The 26649-nt window shown below is 44.0% G+C and overlaps 56 non-coding genes across 56 annotated transcripts; 16 read left to right on the top strand and 40 right to left on the bottom strand.

Moving 5' to 3' along the window:
- Nucleotides 1-198: 198 nt before the first annotated feature.
- trnak-cuu (transfer RNA lysine (anticodon CUU)) lies at nt 199-271 on the bottom strand. The gene has a single exon. It is a non-coding gene; the product is annotated as a tRNA-Lys (tRNA).
- Nucleotides 272-548: 277 nt separating this feature from the next.
- Nucleotides 549-621, bottom strand: trnar-acg (transfer RNA arginine (anticodon ACG)). The gene has a single exon. It is a non-coding gene; the product is annotated as a tRNA-Arg (tRNA).
- Nucleotides 622-797: 176 nt separating this feature from the next.
- trnad-guc (transfer RNA aspartic acid (anticodon GUC)) lies at nt 798-869 on the top strand. The gene has a single exon. It is a non-coding gene; the product is annotated as a tRNA-Asp (tRNA).
- A 554-nt stretch (nt 870-1423) lies between these two features.
- Nucleotides 1424-1496, bottom strand: trnak-cuu (transfer RNA lysine (anticodon CUU)). The gene has a single exon. It is a non-coding gene; the product is annotated as a tRNA-Lys (tRNA).
- Nucleotides 1497-1773: 277 nt separating this feature from the next.
- Nucleotides 1774-1846, bottom strand: trnar-acg (transfer RNA arginine (anticodon ACG)). The gene has a single exon. It is a non-coding gene; the product is annotated as a tRNA-Arg (tRNA).
- Nucleotides 1847-2998: 1152 nt separating this feature from the next.
- On the bottom strand, nt 2999-3071 carry trnac-aca (transfer RNA cysteine (anticodon ACA)). The gene has a single exon. It is a non-coding gene; the product is annotated as a tRNA-Cys (tRNA).
- Nucleotides 3072-3247: 176 nt separating this feature from the next.
- trnad-guc (transfer RNA aspartic acid (anticodon GUC)) lies at nt 3248-3319 on the top strand. The gene has a single exon. It is a non-coding gene; the product is annotated as a tRNA-Asp (tRNA).
- Nucleotides 3320-3873: 554 nt separating this feature from the next.
- On the bottom strand, nt 3874-3946 carry trnak-cuu (transfer RNA lysine (anticodon CUU)). The gene has a single exon. It is a non-coding gene; the product is annotated as a tRNA-Lys (tRNA).
- Nucleotides 3947-5098: 1152 nt separating this feature from the next.
- trnak-cuu (transfer RNA lysine (anticodon CUU)) lies at nt 5099-5171 on the bottom strand. Its single transcript has one exon. It is a non-coding gene; the product is annotated as a tRNA-Lys (tRNA).
- Nucleotides 5172-6323: 1152 nt separating this feature from the next.
- trnak-cuu (transfer RNA lysine (anticodon CUU)) lies at nt 6324-6396 on the bottom strand. Its single transcript has one exon. It is a non-coding gene; the product is annotated as a tRNA-Lys (tRNA).
- A 277-nt stretch (nt 6397-6673) lies between these two features.
- On the bottom strand, nt 6674-6746 carry trnar-acg (transfer RNA arginine (anticodon ACG)). Its single transcript has one exon. It is a non-coding gene; the product is annotated as a tRNA-Arg (tRNA).
- An 802-nt stretch (nt 6747-7548) lies between these two features.
- trnak-cuu (transfer RNA lysine (anticodon CUU)) lies at nt 7549-7621 on the bottom strand. Its single transcript has one exon. It is a non-coding gene; the product is annotated as a tRNA-Lys (tRNA).
- Nucleotides 7622-7898: 277 nt separating this feature from the next.
- Nucleotides 7899-7971, bottom strand: trnar-acg (transfer RNA arginine (anticodon ACG)). Its single transcript has one exon. It is a non-coding gene; the product is annotated as a tRNA-Arg (tRNA).
- Nucleotides 7972-8147: 176 nt separating this feature from the next.
- On the top strand, nt 8148-8219 carry trnad-guc (transfer RNA aspartic acid (anticodon GUC)). Its single transcript has one exon. It is a non-coding gene; the product is annotated as a tRNA-Asp (tRNA).
- A 554-nt stretch (nt 8220-8773) lies between these two features.
- On the bottom strand, nt 8774-8846 carry trnak-cuu (transfer RNA lysine (anticodon CUU)). The gene has a single exon. It is a non-coding gene; the product is annotated as a tRNA-Lys (tRNA).
- Nucleotides 8847-9998: 1152 nt separating this feature from the next.
- trnak-cuu (transfer RNA lysine (anticodon CUU)) lies at nt 9999-10071 on the bottom strand. The gene has a single exon. It is a non-coding gene; the product is annotated as a tRNA-Lys (tRNA).
- Nucleotides 10072-10348: 277 nt separating this feature from the next.
- On the bottom strand, nt 10349-10421 carry trnar-acg (transfer RNA arginine (anticodon ACG)). Its single transcript has one exon. It is a non-coding gene; the product is annotated as a tRNA-Arg (tRNA).
- Nucleotides 10422-10597: 176 nt separating this feature from the next.
- Nucleotides 10598-10669, top strand: trnad-guc (transfer RNA aspartic acid (anticodon GUC)). Its single transcript has one exon. It is a non-coding gene; the product is annotated as a tRNA-Asp (tRNA).
- A 554-nt stretch (nt 10670-11223) lies between these two features.
- On the bottom strand, nt 11224-11296 carry trnak-cuu (transfer RNA lysine (anticodon CUU)). Its single transcript has one exon. It is a non-coding gene; the product is annotated as a tRNA-Lys (tRNA).
- Nucleotides 11297-11573: 277 nt separating this feature from the next.
- Nucleotides 11574-11646, bottom strand: trnar-acg (transfer RNA arginine (anticodon ACG)). Its single transcript has one exon. It is a non-coding gene; the product is annotated as a tRNA-Arg (tRNA).
- A 176-nt stretch (nt 11647-11822) lies between these two features.
- Nucleotides 11823-11894, top strand: trnad-guc (transfer RNA aspartic acid (anticodon GUC)). The gene has a single exon. It is a non-coding gene; the product is annotated as a tRNA-Asp (tRNA).
- Nucleotides 11895-12448: 554 nt separating this feature from the next.
- On the bottom strand, nt 12449-12521 carry trnak-cuu (transfer RNA lysine (anticodon CUU)). Its single transcript has one exon. It is a non-coding gene; the product is annotated as a tRNA-Lys (tRNA).
- A 277-nt stretch (nt 12522-12798) lies between these two features.
- trnah-aug (transfer RNA histidin (anticodon AUG)) lies at nt 12799-12871 on the bottom strand. The gene has a single exon. It is a non-coding gene; the product is annotated as a tRNA-His (tRNA).
- A 176-nt stretch (nt 12872-13047) lies between these two features.
- trnad-guc (transfer RNA aspartic acid (anticodon GUC)) lies at nt 13048-13119 on the top strand. The gene has a single exon. It is a non-coding gene; the product is annotated as a tRNA-Asp (tRNA).
- A 554-nt stretch (nt 13120-13673) lies between these two features.
- trnak-cuu (transfer RNA lysine (anticodon CUU)) lies at nt 13674-13746 on the bottom strand. The gene has a single exon. It is a non-coding gene; the product is annotated as a tRNA-Lys (tRNA).
- Nucleotides 13747-14023: 277 nt separating this feature from the next.
- trnar-acg (transfer RNA arginine (anticodon ACG)) lies at nt 14024-14096 on the bottom strand. The gene has a single exon. It is a non-coding gene; the product is annotated as a tRNA-Arg (tRNA).
- A 176-nt stretch (nt 14097-14272) lies between these two features.
- trnad-guc (transfer RNA aspartic acid (anticodon GUC)) lies at nt 14273-14344 on the top strand. Its single transcript has one exon. It is a non-coding gene; the product is annotated as a tRNA-Asp (tRNA).
- A 554-nt stretch (nt 14345-14898) lies between these two features.
- On the bottom strand, nt 14899-14971 carry trnak-cuu (transfer RNA lysine (anticodon CUU)). The gene has a single exon. It is a non-coding gene; the product is annotated as a tRNA-Lys (tRNA).
- Nucleotides 14972-15248: 277 nt separating this feature from the next.
- Nucleotides 15249-15321, bottom strand: trnar-acg (transfer RNA arginine (anticodon ACG)). Its single transcript has one exon. It is a non-coding gene; the product is annotated as a tRNA-Arg (tRNA).
- Nucleotides 15322-15497: 176 nt separating this feature from the next.
- Nucleotides 15498-15569, top strand: trnad-guc (transfer RNA aspartic acid (anticodon GUC)). The gene has a single exon. It is a non-coding gene; the product is annotated as a tRNA-Asp (tRNA).
- A 554-nt stretch (nt 15570-16123) lies between these two features.
- trnak-cuu (transfer RNA lysine (anticodon CUU)) lies at nt 16124-16196 on the bottom strand. Its single transcript has one exon. It is a non-coding gene; the product is annotated as a tRNA-Lys (tRNA).
- A 277-nt stretch (nt 16197-16473) lies between these two features.
- trnar-acg (transfer RNA arginine (anticodon ACG)) lies at nt 16474-16546 on the bottom strand. The gene has a single exon. It is a non-coding gene; the product is annotated as a tRNA-Arg (tRNA).
- Nucleotides 16547-16722: 176 nt separating this feature from the next.
- trnad-guc (transfer RNA aspartic acid (anticodon GUC)) lies at nt 16723-16794 on the top strand. Its single transcript has one exon. It is a non-coding gene; the product is annotated as a tRNA-Asp (tRNA).
- Nucleotides 16795-17348: 554 nt separating this feature from the next.
- On the bottom strand, nt 17349-17421 carry trnak-cuu (transfer RNA lysine (anticodon CUU)). The gene has a single exon. It is a non-coding gene; the product is annotated as a tRNA-Lys (tRNA).
- A 277-nt stretch (nt 17422-17698) lies between these two features.
- trnar-acg (transfer RNA arginine (anticodon ACG)) lies at nt 17699-17771 on the bottom strand. The gene has a single exon. It is a non-coding gene; the product is annotated as a tRNA-Arg (tRNA).
- Nucleotides 17772-17947: 176 nt separating this feature from the next.
- trnad-guc (transfer RNA aspartic acid (anticodon GUC)) lies at nt 17948-18019 on the top strand. Its single transcript has one exon. It is a non-coding gene; the product is annotated as a tRNA-Asp (tRNA).
- Nucleotides 18020-18573: 554 nt separating this feature from the next.
- On the bottom strand, nt 18574-18646 carry trnak-cuu (transfer RNA lysine (anticodon CUU)). Its single transcript has one exon. It is a non-coding gene; the product is annotated as a tRNA-Lys (tRNA).
- A 277-nt stretch (nt 18647-18923) lies between these two features.
- Nucleotides 18924-18996, bottom strand: trnar-acg (transfer RNA arginine (anticodon ACG)). The gene has a single exon. It is a non-coding gene; the product is annotated as a tRNA-Arg (tRNA).
- Nucleotides 18997-19172: 176 nt separating this feature from the next.
- Nucleotides 19173-19244, top strand: trnad-guc (transfer RNA aspartic acid (anticodon GUC)). Its single transcript has one exon. It is a non-coding gene; the product is annotated as a tRNA-Asp (tRNA).
- A 554-nt stretch (nt 19245-19798) lies between these two features.
- On the bottom strand, nt 19799-19871 carry trnak-cuu (transfer RNA lysine (anticodon CUU)). Its single transcript has one exon. It is a non-coding gene; the product is annotated as a tRNA-Lys (tRNA).
- Nucleotides 19872-20148: 277 nt separating this feature from the next.
- trnar-acg (transfer RNA arginine (anticodon ACG)) lies at nt 20149-20221 on the bottom strand. The gene has a single exon. It is a non-coding gene; the product is annotated as a tRNA-Arg (tRNA).
- An 802-nt stretch (nt 20222-21023) lies between these two features.
- trnak-cuu (transfer RNA lysine (anticodon CUU)) lies at nt 21024-21096 on the bottom strand. The gene has a single exon. It is a non-coding gene; the product is annotated as a tRNA-Lys (tRNA).
- A 277-nt stretch (nt 21097-21373) lies between these two features.
- trnar-acg (transfer RNA arginine (anticodon ACG)) lies at nt 21374-21446 on the bottom strand. Its single transcript has one exon. It is a non-coding gene; the product is annotated as a tRNA-Arg (tRNA).
- A 176-nt stretch (nt 21447-21622) lies between these two features.
- Nucleotides 21623-21694, top strand: trnad-guc (transfer RNA aspartic acid (anticodon GUC)). The gene has a single exon. It is a non-coding gene; the product is annotated as a tRNA-Asp (tRNA).
- A 554-nt stretch (nt 21695-22248) lies between these two features.
- trnak-cuu (transfer RNA lysine (anticodon CUU)) lies at nt 22249-22321 on the bottom strand. Its single transcript has one exon. It is a non-coding gene; the product is annotated as a tRNA-Lys (tRNA).
- Nucleotides 22322-22598: 277 nt separating this feature from the next.
- trnah-aug (transfer RNA histidin (anticodon AUG)) lies at nt 22599-22671 on the bottom strand. Its single transcript has one exon. It is a non-coding gene; the product is annotated as a tRNA-His (tRNA).
- A 176-nt stretch (nt 22672-22847) lies between these two features.
- On the top strand, nt 22848-22919 carry trnad-guc (transfer RNA aspartic acid (anticodon GUC)). The gene has a single exon. It is a non-coding gene; the product is annotated as a tRNA-Asp (tRNA).
- A 554-nt stretch (nt 22920-23473) lies between these two features.
- trnak-cuu (transfer RNA lysine (anticodon CUU)) lies at nt 23474-23546 on the bottom strand. The gene has a single exon. It is a non-coding gene; the product is annotated as a tRNA-Lys (tRNA).
- A 277-nt stretch (nt 23547-23823) lies between these two features.
- On the bottom strand, nt 23824-23896 carry trnar-acg (transfer RNA arginine (anticodon ACG)). The gene has a single exon. It is a non-coding gene; the product is annotated as a tRNA-Arg (tRNA).
- Nucleotides 23897-24072: 176 nt separating this feature from the next.
- Nucleotides 24073-24144, top strand: trnad-guc (transfer RNA aspartic acid (anticodon GUC)). Its single transcript has one exon. It is a non-coding gene; the product is annotated as a tRNA-Asp (tRNA).
- Nucleotides 24145-24698: 554 nt separating this feature from the next.
- trnak-cuu (transfer RNA lysine (anticodon CUU)) lies at nt 24699-24771 on the bottom strand. Its single transcript has one exon. It is a non-coding gene; the product is annotated as a tRNA-Lys (tRNA).
- A 277-nt stretch (nt 24772-25048) lies between these two features.
- trnar-acg (transfer RNA arginine (anticodon ACG)) lies at nt 25049-25121 on the bottom strand. The gene has a single exon. It is a non-coding gene; the product is annotated as a tRNA-Arg (tRNA).
- Nucleotides 25122-25297: 176 nt separating this feature from the next.
- On the top strand, nt 25298-25369 carry trnad-guc (transfer RNA aspartic acid (anticodon GUC)). Its single transcript has one exon. It is a non-coding gene; the product is annotated as a tRNA-Asp (tRNA).
- A 554-nt stretch (nt 25370-25923) lies between these two features.
- On the bottom strand, nt 25924-25996 carry trnak-cuu (transfer RNA lysine (anticodon CUU)). The gene has a single exon. It is a non-coding gene; the product is annotated as a tRNA-Lys (tRNA).
- Nucleotides 25997-26273: 277 nt separating this feature from the next.
- Nucleotides 26274-26346, bottom strand: trnar-acg (transfer RNA arginine (anticodon ACG)). The gene has a single exon. It is a non-coding gene; the product is annotated as a tRNA-Arg (tRNA).
- Nucleotides 26347-26522: 176 nt separating this feature from the next.
- trnad-guc (transfer RNA aspartic acid (anticodon GUC)) lies at nt 26523-26594 on the top strand. Its single transcript has one exon. It is a non-coding gene; the product is annotated as a tRNA-Asp (tRNA).
- Nucleotides 26595-26649: the final 55 nt, after the last annotated feature.

The following is a 26649-nucleotide window of genomic DNA, read 5'->3' as shown; positions in this document are numbered from 1 at the left end:
TGCCAATTTTTAGATAGTCAGTTTTAAGCAGATCAAAACTATTGAAGGAATAGACATTTTGACAGGGGGACCCAACCTCTTGATCATGGATCCAGAGACACTTAAGTTTAAGGTCCCAATCGCAAAGACAAAGTAATCCAATAAAAAGTCCCCCGTACGGCATGTGCACAATTGAAGGGTCCAGTGGGGTTAAAATTACGCCCAACGTGGGGCTCGAACCCACGACCCTGAGATTAAGAGTCTCATGCTCTACCGACTGAGCTAGCCGGGCAGGAAGGTAGCCCAGGGAGGTTTCAAACAGCAGCCAACATGGGGCTCGAACAGACCCTGATAATAAGAATCTGGTGCGCTACCGTATGAGCTAGCCAGGCTATTTCAAAGCCACTACAAAAACTCCAGGACGTATACATTTTGCCCTCTTAATGTTGCTTGCTATTAAAGGCCAAAAAGGTGCATAGTAGGGAATTAACAAATGTTCTTTTGAGCTAGCTGGGCAATAGAGCAGCAAGTTGGTAAAAACCATTGTGACAAATAAAATATGGAGAGTACGAGCTAGCCAGGAGTTGAACCTAGAATCTTCTAATCCGTAGTCAGACGCGTTATCCATTGCGCCACTAGCCCTGCCAGAATGTTTTTCTATTGGTCCATGTCTTCTTTCTCCCAAAGCAGTTAATTGCAGCAGCAAACTGCTTTTTCCTCTACACTGAAAGTCCTTGGGTAGGGTAGGTTTGGCACATCTGAAAATAATTCCAGGACAGATTTTGTGATGCACTTCTGTGCTTTACAATAGAGTCCAATCCTCGTTAGTATAGTGGACAGTATCTCCGCCTGTCACGCGGAAGACCGGGGTTCGATTCCCCGACGGGGAGGGTTCTATCATGTTTTTACAAATCTTCACAACTGCCATCTCTTCTTGGAGATTGAGAACTATCCCAAGTTAATAAACGACTAGTGCGGGCCACCATCATAAGTCGTGGTATCTACTCTGCCAGCCTGTTTTCAGATCCTCATCTCAATAGAAAGAAGTTCAACAAAGAGATTATGGTCCACAAGGTTCATGAACCTTGACAGGAGACACATCCTTTTGCTATCAAATGAACTTGCTACTTCCTAACCTACCTGTTAAACTAATGGTTCCATGGTGTAATGGTTAGCACTCTGGATCTTATGATCTGAGTTCAAATCTTGGTGCAACCTTTAGTCTTTATACCTTTGCAACTAATCATGCCAATTTTTAGATAATCAGTTTTAAGCAGATCAAAACTATTGAAGGAATAGACATTTTGACAGGGGGACCCAACCTCTTGATCATGGATCCAGAGACACCTAAGTTTAAGGTCCCAATCGCAAAGACAAAGTAATCCACTAAAAAGTCCCCCGTACGGCATTTGCACAATTGAAGGGTCCAGTGGGGTTAAAATTACGCCCAACGTGGGGCTCGAACCCACGACCCTGAGATTAAGAGTCTCATGCTCTACCGACTGAGCTAGCCGGGCAGGAAGGTGGTACAGGGAGGTTTCAAACAGCAGCCAACATGGGGCTCGAACAGACCATGATAATGAGAATCTGGTGCGCTACCGTATGAGCTAGCCAGGCTATTTCAAAGCCACTACAAAAACTCCAGGACGTATACATTTTGCCCTCTTAATGTTGCTTGCTATTAAAGGCCAAAAAGGTGCATAGTAGGGAATTAACAAATGTTCTTTTGAGCTAGCTGGGCAATAGAGCAGCAAGTTGGTAAAAACCATTGTGACAAATAAAATATGGAGAGTACGAGCTAGCCAGGAGTTGAACCTAGAATCTTCTGATCCGTAGTCAGACGCGTTATCCATTGCGCCACTAGCCCTGCCAGAATGTTTTTCTATTGGTCCATGTCTTCTTTCTCCCAAAGCAGTTAATTGCAGCAGCAAACTGCTTTTTCCTCTACACTGAAAGTCCTTGGGTAGGCTAGGTTTGGCACATCTGAAAATAATTCCAGGACGGATTTTGTGATGCACTTCTGTGCTTTACAATAGAGTCCAATCCTCGTTAGTATAGTGGACAGTATCTCCGCCTGTCACGCGGAAGACCGGTGTTCGATTCCCCGACGGGGAGGGTTCTATCATGTTTTTACAAATCTTCACAACTGCCATCTCTTCTTGGAGATTGAGAACTATCCCAAGTTAATAAACGACTAGTGCAGGCCACCATCATAAGTCGTGGTATCTACTCTGCCAGCCTGTTTTGAGATCCTCATCTCAATACAAAGAAGTTCAACAAAGAGATTATGGTCCACAAGGTTCATGAACCTTGACAGGAGACACATCCTTTTGCTATCAAATGAACTTGCTACTTCCTAACCTACCTGTTAAACTAATGGTTCCATGGTGTAATGGTTAGCACTCTGGATCTTATGATCTGAGTTCAAATCTTGGTGCAACCTTTAGTCTTTATACCTTTGCAACTAATCATGCCAATTTTTAGATAGTCAGTTTTAAACAGATCAAAACTATTGAAGGAATAGACATTTTGAAAGGGGGACCCAACCTCTTGATCATGGATACAGAGACACCTAAGTTTAAGGTCCCAATCGCAAAGACAAAGTAATCCACTAAAAAGTCCCCCGTACGGCATGTGCACAATTGAAGGGTCCAGTGGGGTTAAAATTACACCCAACGTGGGGCTCGAACCCACGACCCTGAGATTAAGAGTCTCATGCTCTACCGACTGAGCTAGCCAGGCAGGAAGGTAGCCCAGGGAGGTTTCAAACAGCAGCCAACATGGGGCTCGAACAGAACCTGATAATAAGAATCTGGTGCGCTACCGTATGAGCTAGCCAGGCTATTTCAAAGCCACTACAAAAACTCCAGGACGTATACATTTTGCCCTCTTAATGTTGCTTGCTATTAAAGGCCAAAAAGGTGCATAGTAGGGAATTAACAAATGTTCTTTTGAGCTAGCTGGGCAATAGAGCAGCAAGTTGGTAAAAACCATTGTGACAAATAAAATATGGAGAGTACGAGCTAGCCAGGAGTTGAACCTAGAATCTTCTGATCTGTAGTCAGACGCGTTATCCATTGCGCCACTAGCCCTGCCAGAATGTTTTTCTATTGGTCCATGTCTTCTTTCTCCCAAAGCAGTTAATTGCAGCAGCAAACTGCTTTTTCCTCTACACTGAAAGTCCTTGGGTAGGCTAGGTTTGGCACATCTGAAAATAATTCCAGGACGGATTTTGTGATGCACTTCTGTGCTTTACAATAGAGTCCAATCCTCGTTAGTATAGTGGACAGTATCTCCGCCTGTCACGCGGAAGACCGGGGTTCGATTCCCCGACGGGGAGGGTTCTATCATGTTTTTACAAATCTTCACAACTGCCATCTCTTCTTGGAGATTGAGAACTATCCCAAGTGAATAAACGACTAGTGCGGGCCACCATCATAAGTCGTGGTATCTACTCTGCCAGCCTGTTTTCAGATCCTCATCTCAATACAAAGAAGTTCAACAAAGAGATTATGGTCCACAAGGTTCATGAACCTTGACAGGAGACACATCCTTTTGCTATCAAATGAACTTGCTACTTCCTAACCTACCTGTTAAACTAATGGTTCCATGGTGTAATGGTTAGCACTCTGGATCTTATGATCTGAGTTCAAATCTTGGTGCAACCTTTAGTCTTTATACTTTTGCAACTAATCATGCCAATTTTTAGATAGTCAGTTTTAAACCGATCAAAACTATTGAAGGAATAGACATTTTGAAAGGGGGACCCAACCTCTTGATCATGGATACAGAGACACCTAAGTTTAAGGTCCCAATCGCAAAGACAAAGTAATCCACTAAAAAGTCCCCCGTACGGCATGTGCACAATTGAAGGGTCCAGTGGGGTTAAAATTACGCCCAACGTGGGGCTCGAACCCACGACCCTGAGATTAAGAGTCTCATGCTCTACCGACTGAGCTAGCCGGGCAGGAAGGTAGTCCAGGGAGGTTTCAAACAGCAGCCAACATGGGGCTCGAACAGAACCTGATAATAAGAATCTGGTGCGCTACCGTATGAGCAAGCCAGGCTATTTCAAAGCCACTACAAAAACTCCAGGACGTATACATTTTGCCCTCTTAATGTTGCTTGCTATTAAAGGCCAAAAAGGTGCATAGTAGGGAATTAACAAATGTTCTTTTGAGCTAGCTGGGCAATAGAGCAGCAAGTTGGTAAAAACCATTGTGACAAATAAAATATGGAGAGTACGAGCTAGCCAGGAGTTGAACCGAGAATCTTCTGATCCGTAGTCAGACGCGTTATCCATTGCGCCACTAGCCCTGCCAGAATGTTTTTCTATTGGTCCATGTCTTCTTTCTCCCAAAGCAGTTAATTGCAGCAGCAAACTGCTTTTTCCTCTACACTGAAAGTCCTTGGGTAGGCTAGGTTTGGCACATCTGAAAATAATTCCAGGACGGATTTTGTGATGCACTTCTGTGCTTTACAATAGAGTCCAATCCTCGTTAGTATAGTGGACAGTATCTCCGCCTGTCACGCGGAAGACCGGGATTCGATTCCCCGACGGGGAGGGTTCTATCATGTTTTTACAAATCTTCACAACTGCCATCTCTTCTTGGAGATTGAGAACTATCCCAAGTGAATAAACGACTAGTGCGGGCCACCATCATAAGTCGTGGTATCTACTCTGCCAGCCTGTTTTGAGATCCTCATCTCAATACAAAGAAGTTCAACAAAGAGATTATGGTCCACAAGGTTCATGAACCTTGACAGGAGACACATCCTTTTGCTATCAAATGAACTTGCTACTTCCTAACCTACCTGTTAAACTAATGGTTCCATGGTGTAATGGTTAGCACTCTGGATCTTATGATCTGAGTTCAAATCTTGGTGCAACCTTTAGTCTTTATACTTTTGCAACTAATCATGCCAATTTTTAGATAGTCAGTTTTAAACCGATCAAAACTATTGAAGGAATAGACATTTTGAAAGGGGGACCCAACCTCTTGATCATGGATACAGAGACACCTAAGTTTAAGGTCCCAATCGCAAAGACAAAGTAATCCACTAAAAAGTCCCCCGTACGGCATGTGCACAATTGAAGGGTCCAGTGGGGTTAAAATTACGCCCAACGTGGGGCTCGAACCCACGACCCTGAGATTAAGAGTCTCATGCTCTACCGACTGAGCTAGCCGGGCAGGAAGGTAGTCCAGGGAGGTTTCAAACAGCAGCCAACATGGGGCTCGAACAGAACCTGATAATAAGAATCTGGTGCGCTACCGTATGAGCAAGCCAGGCTATTTCAAAGCCACTACAAAAACTCCAGGACGTATACATTTTGCCCTCTTAATGTTGCTTGCTATTAAAGGCCAAAAAGGTGCATAGTAGGGAATTAACAAATGTTCTTTTGAGCTAGCTGGGCAATAGAGCAGCAAGTTGGTAAAAACCATTGTGACAAATAAAATATGGAGAGTACGAGCTAGCCAGGAGTTGAACCGAGAATCTTCTGATCCGTAGTCAGACGCGTTATCCATTGCGCCACTAGCCCTGCCAGAATGTTTTTCTATTGGTCCATGTCTTCTTTCTCCCAAAGCAGTTAATTGCAGCAGCAAACTGCTTTTTCCTCTACACTGAAAGTCCTTGGGTAGGCTAGGTTTGGCACATCTGAAAATAATTCCAGGACGGATTTTGTGATGCACTTCTGTGCTTTACAATAGAGTCCAATCCTCGTTAGTATAGTGGACAGTATCTCCGCCTGTCACGCGGAAGACCGGGGTTCGATTCCCCGACGGGAAGGGTTCTATCATGTTTTTACAAATCTTCACAACTGCCATCTCTTCTTGGAGATTGAGAACTATCCCAAGTGAATAAACGACTAGTGCGGGCCACCATCATAAGTCGTGGTATCTACTCTGCCAGCCTGTTTTGAGATCCTCATCTCAATACAAAGAAGTTCAACAAAGAGATTATGGTCCACAAGGTTCATGAACCTTGACAGGAGACACATCCTTTTGCTATCAAATGAACTTGCTACTTCCTAACCTACCTGTTAAACTAATGGTTCCATGGTGTAATGGTTAGCACTCTGGATCTTATGATCTGAGTTCAAATCTTGGTGCAACCTTTAGTCTTTATACTTTTGCAACTAATCATGCCAATTTTTAGATAGTCAGTTTTAAACCGATCAAAACTATTGAAGGAATAGACATTTTGAAAGGGGGACCCAACCTCTTGATCATGGATACAGAGACACCTAAGTTTAAGGTCCCAATCGCAAAGACAAAGTAATCCACTAAAAAGTCCCCCGTACGGCATGTGCACAATTGAAGGGTCCAGTGGGGTTAAAATTACGCCCAACGTGGGGCTCGAACCCACGACCCTGAGATTAAGAGTCTCATGCTCTACCGACTGAGCTAGCCGGGCAGGAAGGTAGTCCAGGGAGGTTTCAAACAGCAGCCAACATGGGGCTCGAACAGAACCTGATAATAAGAATCTGGTGCGCTACCGTATGAGCAAGCCAGGCTATTTCAAAGCCACTACAAAAACTCCAGGACGTATACATTTTGCCCTCTTAATGTTGCTTGCTATTAAAGGCCAAAAAGGTGCATAGTAGGGAATTAACAAATGTTCTTTTGAGCTAGCTGGGCAATAGAGCAGCAAGTTGGTAAAAACCATTGTGACAAATAAAATATGGAGAGTACGAGCTAGCCAAGAGTTGAACCTAGAATCTTCTGATCCGTAGTCAGACGCGTTATCCATTGCGCCACTAGCCCTGCCAGAATGTTTTTCTATTGGTCCATGTCTTCTTTCTCCCAAAGCAGTTAATTGCAGCAGCAAACTGCTTTTTCCTCTACACTGAAAGTCCTTGGGTAGGCTAGGTTTGGCACATCTGAAAATAATTCCAGGACGGATTTTGTGATGCACTTCTGTGCTTTACAATAGAGTCCAATCCTCGTTTGTATAGTGGACAGTATCTCCGCCTGTCACGCGGAAGACCGGGGTTCGATTCCCCGACGGGGAGGGTTCTATCATGTTTTTACAAATCTTCACAACTGCCATCTCTTCTTGGAGATTGAGAACTATCCCAAGTTAATAAACGACTAGTGCGGGCCACCATCATAAGTCGTGGTATCTACTCTGCCAGCCTGTTTTGAGATCCTCATCTCAATACAAAGAAGTTCAACAAAGAGATTATGGTCCACAAGGTTCATGAACCTTGACAGGAGACACATCCTTTTGCTATCAAATGAACTTGCTACTTCCTAACCTACCTGTTAAACTAATGGTTCCATGGTGTAATGGTTAGCACTCTGGATCTTATGATCTGAGTTCAAATCTTGGTGCAACCTTTAGTCTTTATACCTTTGCAACTAATCATGCCAATTTTTAGATAGTCAGTTTTAAGCAGATCAAAACTATTGAAGGAATAGACATTTTGACAGGGGGACCCAACCTCTTGATCATGGATCCAGAGACACTTAAGTTTAAGGTCCCAATCGCAAAGACAAAGTAATCCAATAAAAAGTCCCCCGTACGGCATGTGCACAATTGAAGGGTCCAGTGGGGTTAAAATTACGCCCAACGTGGGGCTCGAACCCACGACCCTGAGATTAAGAGTCTCATGCTCTACCGACTGAGCTAGCCGGGCAGGAAGGTAGTCCAGGGAGGTTTCAAACAGCAGCCAACATGGGGCTCGAACAGACCCTGATAATAAGAATCTGGTGCGCTACCGTATGAGCTAGCCAGGCTATTTCAAAGCGACTACAAAAACTCCAGGACGTATACATTTTGCCCTCTTAATGTTGCTTGCTATTAAAGGCCAAAAAGGTGCATAGTAGGGAATTAACAAATGTTCTTTTGAGCTAGCTGGGCAATAGAGCAGCAAGTTGGTAAAAACCATTGTGACAAATAAAATATGGAGAGTACGAGCTAGCCAGGAGTTGAACCTAGAATCTTCTGATCCGTAGTCAGACGCGTTATCCATTGCGCCACTAGCCCTGCCAGAATGTTTTTCTATTGGTCCATGTCTTCTTTCTCCCAAAGCAGTTAATTGCAGCAGCAAACTGCTTTTTCCTCTACACTGAAAGTCCTTGGGTAGGGTAGGTTTGGCACATCTGAAAATAATTCCAGGACAGATTTTGTGATGCACTTCTGTGCTTTACAATAGAGTCCAATCCTCGTTAGTATAGTGGACAGTATCTCCGCCTGTCACGCGGAAGACCGGGGTTCGATTCCCCGACGGGGAGGGTTCTATCATGTTTTTACAAATCTTCACAACTGCCATCTCTTCTTGGAGATTGAGAACTATCCCAAGTTAATAAACGACTAGTGCGGGCCACCATCATAAGTCGTGGTATCTACTCTGCCAGCCTGTTTTCAGATCCTCATCTCAATAGAAAGAAGTTCAACAAAGAGATTATGGTCCACAAGGTTCATGAACCTTGACAGGAGACACATCCTTTTGCTATCAAATGAACTTGCTACTTCCTAACCTACCTGTTAAACTAATGGTTCCATGGTGTAATGGTTAGCACTCTGGATCTTATGATCTGAGTTCAAATCTTGGTGCAACCTTTAGTCTTTATACCTTTGCAACTAATCATGCCAATTTTTAGATAGTCAGTTTTAAGCAGATCAAAACTATTGAAGGAATAGACATTTTGACAGGGGGACCCAACCTCTTGATCATGGATCCAGAGACACCTAAGTTTAAGGTCCCAATCGCAAAGACAAAGTAATCCACTAAAAAGTCCCCCGTACGGCATTTGCACAATTGAAGGGTCCAGTGGGGTTAAAATTACGCCCAACGTGGGGCTCGAACCCACGACCCTGAGATTAAGAGTCTCATGCTCTACCGACTGAGCTAGCCGGGCAGGAAGGTGGTACAGGGAGGTTTCAAACAGCAGCCAACATGGGGCTCGAACAGACCATGATAATGAGTATCTGGTGCGCTACCGTATGAGCTAGCCAGGCTATTTCAAAGCCACTACAAAAACTCCAGGACGTATACATTTTGCCCTCTTAATGTTGCTTGCTATTAAAGGCCAAAAAGGTGCATAGTAGGGAATTAACAAATGTTCTTTTGAGCTAGCTGGGCAATAGAGCAGCAAGTTGGTAAAAACCATTGTGACAAATAAAATATGGAGAGTACGAGCTAGCCAGGAGTTGAACCTAGAATCTTCTGATCCGTAGTCAGACGCGTTATCCATTGCGCCAATAGCCCTGCCAGAATGTTTTTCTATTGGTCCATGTCTTCTTTCTCCCAAAGCAGTTAATTGCAGCAGCAAACTGCTTTTTCCTCTACACTGAAAGTCCTTGGGTAGGCTAGGTTTGGCACATCTGAAAATAATTCCAGGACGGATTTTGTGATGCACTTCTGTGCTTTACAATAGAGTCCAATCCTCGTTAGTATAGTGGACAGTATCTCCGCCTGTCACGCGGAAGACCGGTGTTCGATTCCCCGACGGGGAGGGTTCTATCATGTTTTTACAAATCTTCACAACTGCCATCTCTTCTTGGAGATTGAGAACTATCCCAAGTTAATAAACGACTAGTGCAGGCCACCATCATAAGTCGTGGTATCTACTCTGCCAGCCTGTTTTGAGATCCTCATCTCAATACAAAGAAGTTCAACAAAGAGATTATGGTCCACAAGGTTCATGAACCTTGACAGGAGACACATCCTTTTGCTATCAAATGAACTTGCTACTTCCTAACCTACCTGTTAAACTAATGGTTCCATGGTGTAATGGTTAGCACTCTGGATCTTATGATCTGAGTTCAAATCTTGGTGCAACCTTTAGTCTTTATACCTTTGCAACTAATCATGCCAATTTTTAGATAGTCAGTTTTAAACAGATCAAAACTATTGAAGGAATAGACATTTTGAAAGGGGGACCCAACCTCTTGATCATGGATACAGAGACACCTAAGTTTAAGGTCCCAATCGCAAAGACAAAGTAATCCACTAAAAAGTCCCCCGTACGGCATGTGCACAATTGAAGGGTCCAGTGGGGTTAAAATTACGCCCAACGTGGGGCTCGAACCCACGACCCTGAGATTAAGAGTCTCATGCTCTACCGACTGAGCTAGCCGGGCAGGAAGGTAGCCCAGGGAGGTTTCAAACAGCAGCCAACATGGGGCTCGAACAGAACCTGATAATAAGAATCTGGTGCGCTACCGTATGAGCTAGCCAGGCTATTTCAAAGCCACTACAAAAACTCCAGGACGTATACATTTTGCCCTCTTAATGTTGCTTGCTATTAAAGGCCAAAAAGGTGCATAGTAGGGAATTAACAAATGTTCTTTTGAGCTAGCTGGGCAATAGAGCAGCAAGTTGGTAAAAACCATTGTGACAAATAAAATATGGAGAGTACGAGCTAGCCAGGAGTTGAACCTAGAATCTTCTGATCCGTAGTCAGACGCGTTATCCATTGCGCCACTAGCCCTGCCAGAATGTTTTTCTATTGGTCCATGTCTTCTTTCTCCCAAAGCAGTTAATTGCAGCAGCAAACTGCTTTTTCCTCTACACTGAAAGTCCTTGGGTAGGCTAGGTTTGGCACATCTGAAAATAATTCCAGGACGGATTTTGTGATGCACTTCTGTGCTTTACAATAGAGTCCAATCCTCGTTAGTATAGTGGACAGTATCTCCGCCTGTCACGCGGAAGACCGGGGTTCGATTCCCCGACGGGGAGGGTTCTATCATGTTTTTACAAATCTTCACAACTGCCATCTCTTCTTGGAGATTGAGAACTATCCCAAGTGAATAAACGACTAGTGCGGGCCACCATCATAAGTCGTGGTATCTACTCTGCCAGCCTGTTTTGAGATCCTCATCTCAATACAAAGAAGTTCAACAAAGAGATTATGGTCCACAAGGTTCATGAACCTTGACAGGAGACACATCCTTTTGCTATCAAATGAACTTGCTACTTCCTAACCTACCTGTTAAACTAATGGTTCCATGGTGTAATGGTTAGCACTCTGGATCTTATGATCTGAGTTCAAATCTTGGTGCAACCTTTAGTCTTTATACTTTTGCAACTAATCATGCCAATTTTTAGATAGTCAGTTTTAAACCGATCAAAACTATTGAAGGAATAGACATTTTGAAAGGGGGACCCAACCTCTTGATCATGGATACAGAGACACCTAAGTTTAAGGTCCCAATCGCAAAGACAAAGTAATCCACTAAAAAGTCCCCCGTACGGCATGTGCACAATTGAAGGGTCCAGTGGGGTTAAAATTACGCCCAACGTGGGGCTCGAACCCACGACCCTGAGATTAAGAGTCTCATGCTCTACCGACTGAGCTAGCCGGGCAGGAAGGTAGCCCAGGGAGGTTTCAAACAGCAGCCAACATGGGGCTCGAACAGAACCTGATAATAAGAATCTGGTGCGCTACCGTATGAGCTAGCCAGGCTATTTCAAAGCCACTACAAAAACTCCAGGACGTATACATTTTGCCCTCTTAATGTTGCTTGCTATTAAAGGCCAAAAAGGTGCATAGTAGGGAATTAACAAATGTTCTTTTGAGCTAGCTGGGCAATAGAGCAGCAAGTTGGTAAAAACCATTGTGACAAATAAAATATGGAGAGTACGAGCTAGCCAGGAGTTGAACCTAGAATCTTCTGATCCGTAGTCAGACGCGTTATCCATTGCGCCACTAGCCCTGCCAGAATGTTTTTCTATTGGTCCATGTCTTCTTTCTCCCAAAGCAGTTAATTGCAGCAGCAAACTGCTTTTTCCTCTACACTGAAAGTCCTTGGGTAGGCTAGGTTTGGCACATCTGAAAATAATTCCAGGACGGATTTTGTGATGCACTTCTGTGCTTTACAATAGAGTCCAATCCTCGTTAGTATAGTGGACAGTATCTCCGCCTGTCACGCGGAAGACCGGGGTTCGATTCCCCGACGGGGAGGGTTCTATCATGTTTTTACAAATCTTCACAACTGCCATCTCTTCTTGGAGATTGAGAACTATCCCAAGTGAATAAACGACTAGTGCGGGCCACCATCATAAGTCGTGGTATCTACTCTGCCAGCCTGTTTTGAGATCCTCATCTCAATACAAAGAAGTTCAACAAAGAGATTATGGTCCACAAGGTTCATGAACCTTGACAGGAGACACATCCTTTTGCTATCAAATGAACTTGCTACTTCCTAACCTACCTGTTAAACTAATGGTTCCATGGTGTAATGGTTAGCACTCTGGATCTTATGATCTGAGTTCAAATCTTGGTGCAACCTTTAGTCTTTATACCTTTGCAACTAATCATGCCAATTTTTAGATAGTCAGTTTTAAACAGATCAAAACTATTGAAAGAATAGACATTTTGAAAGGGGGACCCAACCTCTTGATCATGGATACAGAGACACCTAAGTTTAAGGTCCCAATCGCAAAGACAAAGTAATCCACTAAAAAGTCCCCCGTACGGCATGTGCACAATTGAAGGGTCCAGTGGGGTTAAAATTACGCCCAACGTGGGGCTCGAACCCACGACCCTGAGATTAAGAGTCTCATGCTCTACCGACTGAGCTAGCCGGGCAGGAAGGTAGTCCAGGGAGGTTTCAAACAGCAGCCAACATGGGGCTCGAACAGAACCTGATAATAAGAATCTGGTGCGCTACCGTATGAGCTAGCCAGGCTATTTCAAAGCCACTACAAAAACTCCAGGACGTATACATTTTGCCCTCTTAATGTTGCTTGCTATTAAAGGCCAAAAAGGTGCATAGTAGGGAATTAACAAATGTTCTTTTGAGCTAGCTGGGCAATAGAGCAGCAAGTTGGTAAAAACCATTGTGACAAATAAAATATGGAGAGTACGAGCTAGCCAGGAGTTGAACCTAGAATCTTCTGATCCATAGTCAGACGCGTTATCCATTGCGCCACTAGCCCTGCCAGAATGTTTTTCTATTGGTCCATGTCTTCTTTCTCCCAAAGCAGTTAATTGCAGCAGCAAACTGCTTTTTCCTCTACACTCAAAGTCCTTGGGTAGGGTAGGTTTGGCACATCTGAAAATAATTCCAGGACAGATTTTGTGATGCACTTCTGTGCTTTACAATAGAGTCCAATCCTCGTTAGTATAGTGGACAGTATCTCCGCCTGTCACGCGGAAGACCGGGGTTCGATTCCCCGACGGGGAGGGTTCTATCATGTTTTTACAAATCTTCACAACTGCCATCTCTTCTTGGAGATTGAGAACTATCCCAAGTTAATAAACGACTAGTGCGGGCCACCATCATAAGTCGTGGTATCTACTCTGCCAGCCTGTTTTGAGATCCTCATCTCAATACAAAGAAGTTCAACAAAGAGATTATGGTCCACAAGGTTCATGAACCTTGACAGGAGACACATCCTTTTGCTATCAAATGAACTTGCTACTTCCTAACCTACCTGTTAAACTAATGGTTCCATGGTGTAATGGTTAGCACTCTGGATCTTATGATCTGAGTTCAAATCTTGGTGCAACCTTTAGTCTTTATACCTTTGCAACTAATCATGCCAATTTTTAGATAGTCAGTTTTAAGCAGATCAAAACTATTGAAGGAATAGACATTTTGACAGGGGGACCCAACCTCTTGATCATGGATCCAGAGACACCTAAGTTTAAGCTCCCAATCGCAAAGACAAAGTAATCCACTAAAAAGTCCCCCGTACGGCATTTGCACAATTGAAGGGTCCAGTGGGGTTAAAATTACGCCCAACGTGGGGCTCGAACCCACGACCCTGAGATTAAGAGTCTCATGCTCTACCGACTGAGCTAGCCGGGCAGGAAGGTGGTACAGGGAGGTTTCAAACAGCAGCCAACATGGGGCTCGAACAGACCATGATAATGAGAATCTGGTGCGCTACCGTATGAGCTAGCCAGGCTATTTCAAAGCCACTACAAAAACTCCAGGACGTATACATTTTGCCCTCTTAATGTTGCTTGCTATTAAAGGCCAAAAAGGTGCATAGTAGGGAATTAACAAATGTTCTTTTGAGCTAGCTGGGCAATAGAGCAGCAAGTTGGTAAAAACCATTGTGACAAATAAAATATGGAGAGTACGAGCTAGCCAGGAGTTGAACCTAGAATCTTCTGATCCGTAGTCAGACGCGTTATCCATTGCGCCACTAGCCCTGCCAGAATGTTTTTCTATTGGTCCATGTCTTCTTTCTCCCAAAGCAGTTAATTGCAGCAGCAAACTGCTTTTTCCTCTACACTGAAAGTCCTTGGGTAGGCTAGGTTTGGCACATCTGAAAATAATTCCAGGACGGATTTTGTGATGCACTTCTGTGCTTTACAATAGAGTCCAATCCTCGTTAGTATAGTGGACAGTATCTCCGCCTGTCACGCGGAAGACCGGGGTTCGATTCCCCGACGGGGAGGGTTCTATCATGTTTTTACAAATCTTCACAACTGCCATCTCTTCTTGGAGATTGAGAACTATCCCAAGTTAATAAACGACTAGTGCGGGCCACCATCATAAGTCGTGGTATCTACTCTGCCAGCCTGTTTTCAGATCCTCATCTCAATACAAAGAAGTAAAACAAAGAGATTATGGTCCACAAGGTTCATGAACCTTGACAGGAGACACATCCTTTTGCTATCAAATGAACTTGCTACTTCCTAACCTACCTGTTAAACTAATGGTTCCATGGTGTAATGGTTAGCACTCTGGATCTTATGATCTGAGTTCAAATCTTGGTGCAACCTTTAGTCTTTATACCTTTGCAACTAATCATGCCAATTTTTAGATAGTCAGTTTTAAACAGATCAAAACTATTGAAGGAATAGACATTTTGAAAGGGGGACCCAAGCTCTTGATCATGGATACAGAGACACCTAAGTTTAAGGTCCCAATCGCAAAGACAAAGTAATCCACTAAAAAGTCCCCCGTACGGCATTTGCACAATTGAAGGGTCCAGTGGGGTTAAAATTACGCCCAACGTGGGGCTCGAACCCACGACCCTGAGATTAAGAGTCTCATGCTCTACCGACTGAGCTAGCCGGGCAGGAAGGTGGTCCAGGGAGGTTTCAAACAGCAGCCAACATGGGGCTCGAACAGACCATGATAATGAGAATCTGGTGCGCTACCGTATGAGCTAGCCAGGCTATTTCAAAGCCACTACAAAAACTCCAGGACGTATACATTTTGCCCTCTTAATGTTGCTTGCTATTAAAGGCCAAAAAGGTGCATAGTAGGGAATTAACAAATGTTCTTTTGAGCTAGCTGGGCAATAGAGCAGCAAGTTGGTAAAAACCATTGTGACAAATAAAATATGGAGAGTACGAGCTAGCCAGGAGTTGAACCTAGAATCTTCTGATCCGTAGTCAGACGCGTTATCCATTGCGCCACTAGCCCTGCCAGAATGTTTTTCTATTGGTCCATGTCTTCTTTCTCCCAAAGCAGTTAATTGCAGCAGCAAACTGCTTTTTCCTCTACACTGAAAGTCCTTGGGTAGGCTAGGTTTGGCACATCTGAAAATAATTCCAGGACGGATTTTGTGATGCACTTCTGTGCTTTACAATAGAGTCCAATCCTCGTTAGTATAGTGGACAGTATCTCCGCCTGTCACGCGGAAGACCGGGGTTCGATTCCCCGACGGGGAGGGTTCTATCATGTTTTTACAAATCTTCACAACTGCCATCTCTTCTTGGAGATTGAGAACTATCCCAAGTGAATAAACGACTAGTGCGGGCCACCATCATAAGTCGTGGTATCTACTCTGCCAGCCTGTTTTGAGATCCTCATCTCAATACAAAGAAGTTCAACAAAGAGATTATGGTCCACAAGGTTCATGAACCTTGACAGGAGACACATCCTTTTGCTATCAAATGAACTTGCTACTTCCTAACCTACCTGTTAAACTAATGGTTCCATGGTGTAATGGTTAGCACTCTGGATCTTATGATCTGAGTTCAAATCTTGGTGCAACCTTTAGTCTTTATACCTTTGCAACTAATCATGCCAATTTTTAGATAGTCAGTTTTAAGCAGATCAAAACTATTGAAGGAATAGACATTTTGACAGGGGGACCCAACCTCTTGATCATGGATCCAGAGACACTTAAGTTTAAGGTCCCAATCGCAAAGACAAAGTAATCCAATAAAAAGTCCCCCGTACGGCATTTGCAAAATTGAAGGGTCCAGTGGGGTTAAAATTACGCCCAACGTGGGGCTCGAACCCACGACCCTGAGATTAAGAGTCTCATGCTCTACCGACTGAGCTAGCCGGGCAGGAAGGTGGTCCAGGGAGGTTTCAAACAGCAGCCAACATGGGGCTCGAACAGACCATGATAATGAGAATCTGGTGCGCTACCGTATGAGCTAGCCAGGCTATTTCAAAGCCACTACAAAAACTCCAGGACGTATACATTTTGCCCTCTTAATGTTGCTTGCTATTAAAGGCCAAAAAGGTGCATAGTAGGGAATTAACAAATGTTATTTTGAGCTAGCTGGGCAATAGAGCAGCAAGTTGGTAAAAACCATTGTGACAAATAAAATATGGAGAGTACGAGCTAGCCAGGAGTTGAACCTAGAATCTTCTGATCCGTAGTCAGATGCGTTATCCATTGCGCCACTAGCCCTGCCAGAATGTTTTTCTATTGGTCCATGTCTTCTTTCTCCCAAAGCAGTTAATTGCAGCAGCAAACTGCTTTTTCCTCTACACTGAAAGTCCTTGGGTAGGCTAGGTTTGGCACATCTGAAAATAATTCCAGGACGGATTTTGTGATGCACTTCTGTGCTTTACAATAGAGTCCAATCCTCGTTAGTACAGTGGACAGTATCTCCGCCTGTCACGCGGAAGACCGGGGTTCGATTCCCCGACGGGGAGGGTTCTATCATGCTTTTACAAATCTTCACAACTGCCATCTCTTCTTGGAGATTGAGAACTATCCCAAGTTAATAAACGACTAGTGCGGGCCACCATCATAAGTCGTGGTATCTACTCTGCCAGCCTGTTTTGAGATCCTCATCTCAATACAAAGAAGTTCAACAAAGAGATTATGGTCCACAAGGTTCATGAACCTTGACAGGAGACACATCCTTTTGCTATCAAATGAACTAGCTACTTCCTAACCTACCTGTTAAACTAATGGTTCCATGGTGTAATGGTTAGCACTCTGGATCTTATGATCTGAGTTCAAATCTTGGTGCAACCTTTAGTCTTTATACCTTTGCAACTAATCATGCCAATTTTTAGATAGTCAGTTTTAAACAGATCAAAACTATTGAAGGAATAGACATTTTGAAAGGGGGACCCAACCTCTTGATCATGGATACAGAGACACCTAAGTTTAAGGTCCCAATCGCAAAGACAAAGTAATCCACTAAAAAGTCCCCCGTACGGCATGTGCACAATTGAAGGGTCCAGTGGGGTTAAAATTACGCCCAACGTGGGGCTCGAACCCACGACCCTGAGATTAAGAGTCTCATGCTCTACCGACTGAGCTAGCCGGGCAGGAAGGTAGTCCAGGGAGGTTTCAAACATCAGCCAACATGGGGCTCGAACAGAACCTGATAATAAGAATCTGGTGCGCTACCGTATGAGCTAGCCAGGCTATTTCAAAGCCACTACAAAAACTCCAGGACGTATACATTTTGCCCTCTTAATGTTGCTTGCTATTAAAGGCCAAAAAGGTGCATAGTAGGGAATTAACAAATGTTCTTTTGAGCTAGCTGGGCAATAGAGCAGCAAGTTGGTAAAAACCATTGTGACAAATAAAATATGGAGAGTACGAGCTAGCCAGGAGTTGAACCTAGAATCTTCTGATCCGTAGTCAGACGCGTTATCCATTGCGCCACTAGCCCTGCCAGAATGTTTTTCTATTGGTCCATGTCTTCTTTCTCCCAAAGCAGTTAATTGCAGCAGCAAACTGCTTTTTCCTCTACACTGAAAGTCCTTGGGTAGGCTAGGTTTGGCACATCTGAAAATAATTCCAGGACGGATTTTGTGATGCACTTCTGTGCTTTACAATAGAGTCCAATCCTCGTTAGTATAGTGGACAGTATCTCCGCCTGTCACGCGGAAGACCGGGGTTCGATTCCCCGACGGGGAGGGTTCTATCATGTTTTTACAAATCTTCACAACTGCCATCTCTTCTTGGAGATTGAGAACTATCCCAAGTGAATAAACGACTAGTGCGGGCCACCATCATAAGTCGTGGTATCTACTCTGCCAGCCTGTTTTTAGATCCTCATCTCAATACAAAGAAGTTCAACAAAGAGCTTATGGTCCACAAGGTTCATGAACCTTGACAGGAGACACATCCTTTTGCTATCAAATGAACTTGCTACTTCCTAACCTACCTGTTAAACTAATGGTTCCATGGTGTAATGGTTAGCACTCTGGATCTTATGATCTGAGTTCAAATCTTGGTGCAACCTTTAGTCTTTATACCTTTGCAACTAATCATGCCAATTTTTAGATAGTCAGTTTTAAGCAGATCAAAACTATTGAAGGAATAGACATTTTGACAGGGGGACCCAACCTCTTGATCATGGATCCAGAGACACCTAAGTTTAAGCTCCCAATCGCAAAGACAAAGTAATCCACTAAAAAGTCCCCCGTACGGCATTTGCACAATTGAAGGGTCCAGTGGGGTTAAAATTACGCCCAACGTGGGGCTCGAACCCACGACCCTGAGATTAAGAGTCTCATGCTCTACCGACTGAGCTAGCCGGGCAGGAAGGTGGTCCAGGGAGGTTTCAAACAGCAGCCAACATGGGGCTCGAACAGACCATGATAATGAGAATCTGGTGCGCTACCGTATGAGCTAGCCAGGCTATTTCAAAGCCACTACAAAAACTCCAGGACGTATACATTTTGCCCTCTTAATGTTGCTTGCTATTAAAGGCCAAAAAGGTGCATAGTAGGGAATTAACAAATGTTCTTTTGAGCTAGCTGGGCAATAGAGCAGCAAGTTGGTAAAAACCATTGTGACAAATAAAATATGGAGAGTACGAGCTAGCCAGGAGTTGAACCTAGAATCTTCTGATCCGTAGTCAGACGCGTTATCCATTGCGCCACTAGCCCTGCCAGAATGTTTTTCTATTGGTCCATGTCTTCTTTCTCCCAAAGCAGTTAATTGCAGCAGCAAACTGCTTTTTCCTCTACACTGAAAGTCCTTGGGTAGGCTAGGTTTGGCACATCTGAAAATAATTCCAGGACGGATTTTGTGATGCACTTCTGTGCTTTACAATAGAGTCCAATCCTCGTTAGTATAGTGGACAGTATCTCCGCCTGTCACGCGGAAGACCGGGGTTCGATTCCCCGACGGGGAGGGTTCTATCATGTTTTTACAAATCTTCACAACTGCCATCTCTTCTTGGAGATTGAGAACTATCCCAAGTGAATAAACGACTAGTGCGGGCCACCATCATAAGTCGTGGTATCTACTCTGCCAGCCTGTTTTGAGATCCTCATCTCAATACAAAGAAGTTCAACAAAGAGATTATGGTCCACAAGGTTCATGAACCTTGACAGGAGACACATCCTTTTGCTATCAAATGAACTTGCTACTTCCTAACCTACCTGTTAAACTAATGGTTCCATGGTGTAATGGTTAGCACTCTGGATCTTATGATCTGAGTTCAAATCTTGGTGCAACCTTTAGTCTTTATACCTTTGCAACTAATCATGCCAATTTTTAGATAGTCAGTTTTAAACAGATCAAAACTATTGAAGGAATAGACATTTTGAAAGGGGGACCCAAGCTCTTGATCATGGATACAGAGACACCTAAGTTTAAGCTCCCAATCGCAAAGACAAAGTAATCCACTAAAAAGTCCCCCGTAGGGCATGTGCACAATTGAAGGGTCCAGTGGGGTTAAAATTACGCCCAACGTGGGGCTCGAACCCACGACCCTGAGATTAAGAGTCTCATGCTCTACCGACTGAGCTAGCCGGGCAGGAAGGTAGTCCAGGGAGGTTTCAAACATCAGCCAACATGGGGCTCGAACAGAACCTGATAATAAGAATCTGGTGCGCTACCGTATGAGCTAGCCAGGCTATTTCAAAGCCACTACAAAAACTCCAGGACGTATACATTTTGCCCTCTTAATGTTGCTTGCTATTAAAGGCCAAAAAGGTGCATAGTAGGGAATTAACAAATGTTCTTTTGAGCTAGCTGGGCAATAGAGCAGCAAGTTGGTAAAAACCATTGTGACAAATAAAATATGGAGAGTACGAGCTAGCCAGGAGTTGAACCTAGAATCTTCTGATCCGTAGTCAGACGCGTTATCCATTGCGCCACTAGCCCTGCCAGAATGTTTTTCTATTGGTCCATGTCTTCTTTCTCCCAAAGCAGTTAATTGCAGCAGCAAACTGCTTTTTCCTCTACACTGAAAGTCCTTGGGTAGGCTAGGTTTGGCACATCTGAAAATAATTCCAGGACGGATTTTGTGATGCACTTCTGTGCTTTACAATACAGTCCAATCCTCGTTAGTATAGTGGACAGTATCTCCGCCTGTCACGCGGAAGACCGGGGTTCAATTCCCCGACGGGGAGGGTTCTATCATGCTTTTACAAATCTTCACAACTGCCATCTCTTCTTGGAGATTGAGAACTATCCCAAGTTAATAAACGACTAGTGCGGGCCACCATCATAAGTCGTGGTATCTACTCTGCCAGCCTGTTTTGAGATCCTCATCTCAATACAAAGAAGTTCAACAAAGAGATTATGGTCCACAAGGTTCATGAACCTTGACAGGAGACACATCCTTTTGCTATCAAATGAACTTGCTACTTCCTAACCTACCTGTTAAACTAATGGTTCCATGGTGTAATGGTTAGCACTCTGGATCTTATGATCTGAGTTCAAATCTTGGTGCAACCTTTAGTCTTTATACCTTTGCAACTAATCATGCCAATTTTTAGATAGTCAGTTTTAAGCAGATCAAAACTATTGAAGGAATAGACATTTTGACAGGGGGACCCAACCTCTTGATCATGGATCCAGAGACACCTAAGTTTAAGGTCCCAATCGCAAAGACAAAGTAATCCACTAAAAAGTCCCCCGTACGGCATTTGCACAATTGAAGGGTCCAGTGGGGTTAAAATTACGCCCAACGTGGGGCTCGAACCCACGACCCTGAGATTAAGAGTCTCATGCTCTACCGACTGAGCTAGCCGGGCAGGAAGGTGGTCCAGGGAGGTTTCAAACAGCAGCCAACATGGGGCTCGAACAGACCATGATAATGAGAATCTGGTGCGCTACCGTATGAGCTAGCCAGGCTATTTCAAAGCCACTACAAAAACTCCAGGACGTATACATTTTGCCCTCTTAATGTTGCTTGCTATTAAAGGCCAAAAAGGTGCATAGTAGGGAATTAACAAATGTTCTTTTGAGCTAGCTGGGCAATAGAGCAGCAAGTTGGTAAAAACCATTGTGACAAATAAAATATGGAGAGTACGAGCTAGCCAGGAGTTGAACCTAGAATCTTCTGATCCGTAGTCAGACGCGTTATCCATTGCGCCACTAGCCCTGCCAGAATGTTTTTCTATTGGTCCATGTCTTCTTTCTCCCAAAGCAGTTAATTGCAGCAGCAAACTGCTTTTTCCTCTACACTGAAAGTCCTTGGGTAGGCTAGGTTTGGCACATCTGAAAATAATTCCAGGACGGATTTTGTGATGCACTTCTGTGCTTTACAATAGAGTCCAATCCTCGTTAGTATAGTGGACAGTATCTCCGCCTGTCACGCGGAAGACCGGGGTTCGATTCCCCGACGGGGAGGGTTCTATCATGTTTTTACAAATCTTCACAACTGCCATCTCTTCTTGGAGATTGAGAACTATCCCAAGTGAATAAACGACTAGTGCGGGCCACCATCATAAGTCGTGGTATCTACTCTGCCAGCCTGTTTTGAGATCCTCATCTCAATACAAAGAAGTTCAACAAAGAGATTATGGTCCACAAGGTTCATGAACCTTGACAGGAGACACATCCTTTTGCTATCAAATGAACTTGCTACTTCCTAACCTACCTGTTAAACTAATGGTTCCATGGTGTAATGGTTAGCACTCTGGATCTTATGATCTGAGTTCAAATCTTGGTGCAACCTTTAGTCTTTATACCTTTGCAACTAATCATGCCAATTTTTAGATAGTCAGTTTTAAACAGATCAAAACTATTGAAAGAATAGACATTTTGAAAGGGGGACCCAACCTCTTGATCATGGATACAGAGACACCTAAGTTTAAGGTCCCAATCGCAAAGACAAAGTAATCCACTAAAAAGTCCCCCGTACGGCATGTGCACAATTGAAGGGTCCAGTGGGGTTAAAATTACGCCCAACGTGGGGCTCGAACCCACGACCCTGAGATTAAGAGTCTCATGCTCTACCGACTGAGCTAGCCGGGCAGGAAGGTAGTCCAGGGAGGTTTCAAACAGCAGCCAACATGGGGCTCGAACAGAACCTGATAATAAGAATCTGGTGCGCTACCGTATGAGCTAGCCAGGCTATTTCAAAGCCACTACAAAAACTCCAGGACGTATACATTTTGCCCTCTTAATGTTGCTTGCTATTAAAGGCCAAAAAGGTGCATAGTAGGGAATTAACAAATGTTCTTTTGAGCTAGCTGGGCAATAGAGCAGCAAGTTGGTAAAAACCATTGTGACAAATAAAATATGGAGAGTACGAGCTAGCCAGGAGTTGAACCTAGAATCTTCTGATCCATAGTCAGACGCGTTATCCATTGCGCCACTAGCCCTGCCAGAATGTTTTTCTATTGGTCCATGTCTTCTTTCTCCCAAAGCAGTTAATTGCAGCAGCAAACTGCTTTTTCCTCTACACTCAAAGTCCTTGGGTAGGGTAGGTTTGGCACATCTGAAAATAATTCCAGGACAGATTTTGTGATGCACTTCTGTGCTTTACAACAGAGTCCAATCCTCGTTAGTATAGTGGACAGTATCTCCGCCTGTCACGCGGAAGACCGGGGTTCGATTCCCCGACGGGGAGGGTTCTATCATGTTTTTACAAATCTTCACAACTGCCATCTCTTCTTGGAGATTGAGAACTATCCCAAGTTAATAAACGACTAGTGCGGGCCACCATCATAAGTCGTGGTATCTACTCTGCCAGCCTGTTTTGAGATCCTCATCTCAATACAAAGAAGTTCAACAAAGAGATTATGGTCCACAAGGTTCATGAACCTTGACAGGAGACACATCCTTTTGCTATCAAATGAACTTGCTACTTCCTAACCTACCTGTTAAACTAATGGTTCCATGGTGTAATGGTTAGCACTCTGGATCTTATGATCTGAGTTCAAATCTTGGTGCAACCTTTAGTCTTTATACCTTTGCAACTAATCATGCCAATTTTTAGATAGTCAGTTTTAAGCAGATCAAAACTATTGAAGGAATAGACATTTTGACAGGGGGACCCAACCTCTTGATCATGGATCCAGAGACACCTAAGTTTAAGCTCCCAATCGCAAAGACAAAGTAATCCACTAAAAAGTCCCCCGTACGGCATTTGCACAATTGAAGGGTCCAGTGGGGTTAAAATTACGCCCAACGTGGGGCTCGAACCCACGACCCTGAGATTAAGAGTCTCATGCTCTACCGACTGAGCTAGCCGGGCAGGAAGGTGGTACAGGGAGGTTTCAAACAGCAGCCAACATGGGGCTCGAACAGACCATGATAATGAGAATCTGGTGCGCTACCGTATGAGCTAGCCAGGCTATTTCAAAGCCACTACAAAAACTCCAGGACGTATACATTTTGCCCTCTTAATGTTGCTTGCTATTAAAGGCCAAAAAGGTGCATAGTAGGGAATTAACAAATGTTCTTTTGAGCTAGCTGGGCAATAGAGCAGCAAGTTGGTAAAAACCATTGTGACAAATAAAATATGGAGAGTACGAGCTAGCCAGGAGTTGAACCTAGAATCTTCTGATCCGTAGTCAGACGCGTTATCCATTGCGCCACTAGCCCTGCCAGAATGTTTTTCTATTGGTCCATGTCTTCTTTCTCCCAAAGCAGTTAATTGCAGCAGCAAACTGCTTTTTCCTCTACACTGAAAGTCCTTGGGTAGGCTAGGTTTGGCACATCTGAAAATAATTCCAGGACGGATTTTGTGATGCACTTCTGTGCTTTACAATAGAGTCCAATCCTCGTTAGTATAGTGGACAGTATCTCCGCCTGTCACGCGGAAGACCGGGGTTCGATTCCCCGACGGGGAGGGTTCTATCATGTTTTTACAAATCTTCACAACTGCCATCTCTTCTTGGAGATTGAGAACTATCCCAAGTTAATAAACGACTAGTGCAGGCCACCATCATAAGTCGTGGTATCTACTCTGCCAGCCTGTTTTGAGATCCTCATCTCAATACAAAGAAGTTCAACAAAGAGATTATGGTCCACAAGGTTCATGAACCTTGACAGGAGACACATCCTTTTGCTATCAAATGAACTTGCTACTTCCTAACCTACCTGTTAAACTAATGGTTCCATGGTGTAATGGTTAGCACTCTGGATCTTATGATCTGAGTTCAAATCTTGGTGCAACCTTTAGTCTTTATACCTTTGCAACTAATCATGCCAATTTTTAGATAGTCAGTTTTAAACAGATCAAAACTATTGAAGGAATAGACATTTTGAAAGGGGGACCCAACCTCTTGATCATGGATACAGAGACACCTAAGTTTAAGGTCCCAATCGCAAAGACAAAGTAATCCACTAAAAAGTCCCCCGTACGGCATGTGCACAATTGAAGGGTCCAGTGGGGTTAAAATTACGCCCAACGTGGGGCTCGAACCCACGACCCTGAGATTAAGAGTCTCATGCTCTACCGACTGAGCTAGCCGGGCAGGAAGGTAGCCCAGGGAGGTTTCAAACAGCAGCCAACATGGGGCTCGAACAGAACCTGATAATAAGAATCTGGTGCGCTACCGTATGAGCTAGCCAGGCTATTTCAAAGCCACTACAAAAACTCCAGGACGTATACATTTTGCCCTCTTAATGTTGCTTGCTATTAAAGGCCAAAAAGGTGCATAGTAGGGAATTAACAAATGTTCTTTTGAGCTAGCTGGGCAATAGAGCAGCAAGTTGGTAAAAACCATTGTGACAAATAAAATATGGAGAGTACGAGCTAGCCAGGAGTTGAACCTAGAATCTTCTGATCCGTAGTCAGACGCGTTATCCATTGCGCCACTAGCCCTGCCAGAATGTTTTTCTATTGGTCCATGTCTTCTTTCTCCCAAAGCAGTTAATTGCAGCAGCAAACTGCTTTTTCCTCTACACTGAAAGTCCTTGGGTAGGCTAGGTTTGGCACATCTGAAAATAATTCCAGGACGGATTTTGTGATGCACTTCTGTGCTTTACAATAGAGTCCAATCCTCGTTAGTATAGTGGACAGTATCTCCGCCTGTCACGCGGAAGACCGGGGTTCGATTCCCCGACGGGGAGGGTTCTATCATGTTTTTACAAATCTTCACAACTGCCATCTCTTCTTGGAGATTGAGAACTATCCCAAGTGAATAAACGACTAGTGCGGGCCACCATCATAAGTCGTGGTATCTACTCTGCCAGCCTGTTTTGAGATCCTCATCTCAATACAAAGAAGTTCAACAAAGAGATTATGGTCCACAAGGTTCATGAACCTTGACAGGAGACACATCCTTTTGCTATCAAATGAACTTGCTACTTCCTAACCTACCTGTTAAACTAATGGTTCCATGGTGTAATGGTTAGCACTCTGGATCTTATGATCTGAGTTCAAATCTTGGTGCAACCTTTAGTCTTTATACCTTTGCAACTAATCATGCCAATTTTTAGATAGTCAGTTTTAAGCAGATCAAAACTATTGAAGGAATAGACATTTTGACAGGGGGACCCAACCTCTTGATCATGGATCCAGAGACACCTAAGTTTAAGCTCCCAATCGCAAAGACAAAGTAATCCACTAAAAAGTCCCCCGTACGGCATTTGCACAATTGAAGGGTCCAGTGGGGTTAAAATTACGCCCAACGTGGGGCTCGAACCCACGACCCTGAGATTAAGAGTCTCATGCTCTACCGACTGAGCTAGCCGGGCAGGAAGGTGGTACAGGGAGGTTTCAAACAGCAGCCAACATGGGGCTCGAACAGACCATGATAATGAGAATCTGGTGCGCTACCGTATGAGCTAGCCAGGCTATTTCAAAGCCACTACAAAAACTCCAGGACGTATACATTTTGCCCTCTTAATGTTGCTTGCTATTAAAGGCCAAAAAGGTGCATAGTAGGGAATTAACAAATGTTCTTTTGAGCTAGCTGGGCAATAGAGCAGCAAGTTGGTAAAAACCATTGTGACAAATAAAATATGGAGAGTACGAGCTAGCCAGGAGTTGAACCTAGAATCTTCTGATCCGTAGTCAGACGCGTTATCCATTGCGCCACTAGCCCTGCCAGAATGTTTTTCTATTGGTCCATGTCTTCTTTCTCCCAAAGCAGTTAATTGCAGCAGCAAACTGCTTTTTCCTCTACACTGAAAGTCCTTGGGTAGGCTAGGTTTGGCACATCTGAAAATAATTCCAGGACGGATTTTGTGATGCACTTCTGTGCTTTACAATAGAGTCCAATCCTCGTTAGTATAGTGGACAGTATCTCCGCCTGTCACGCGGAAGACCGGGGTTCGATTCCCCGACGGGGAGGGTTCTATCATGTTTTTACAAATCTTCACAACTGCCATCTCTTCTTGGAGATTGA

This window comes from Callionymus lyra, chromosome 4, assembly GCF_982586985.1.
Source record: "Callionymus lyra chromosome 4, fCalLyr1.hap1.1, whole genome shotgun sequence".
Taxonomy (NCBI): domain Eukaryota; kingdom Metazoa; phylum Chordata; class Actinopteri; order Syngnathiformes; family Callionymidae; genus Callionymus; species Callionymus lyra.
Note: the sequence above shows the minus strand (reverse complement) of the source record. Positions and strands in the feature narration are given on the sequence as shown.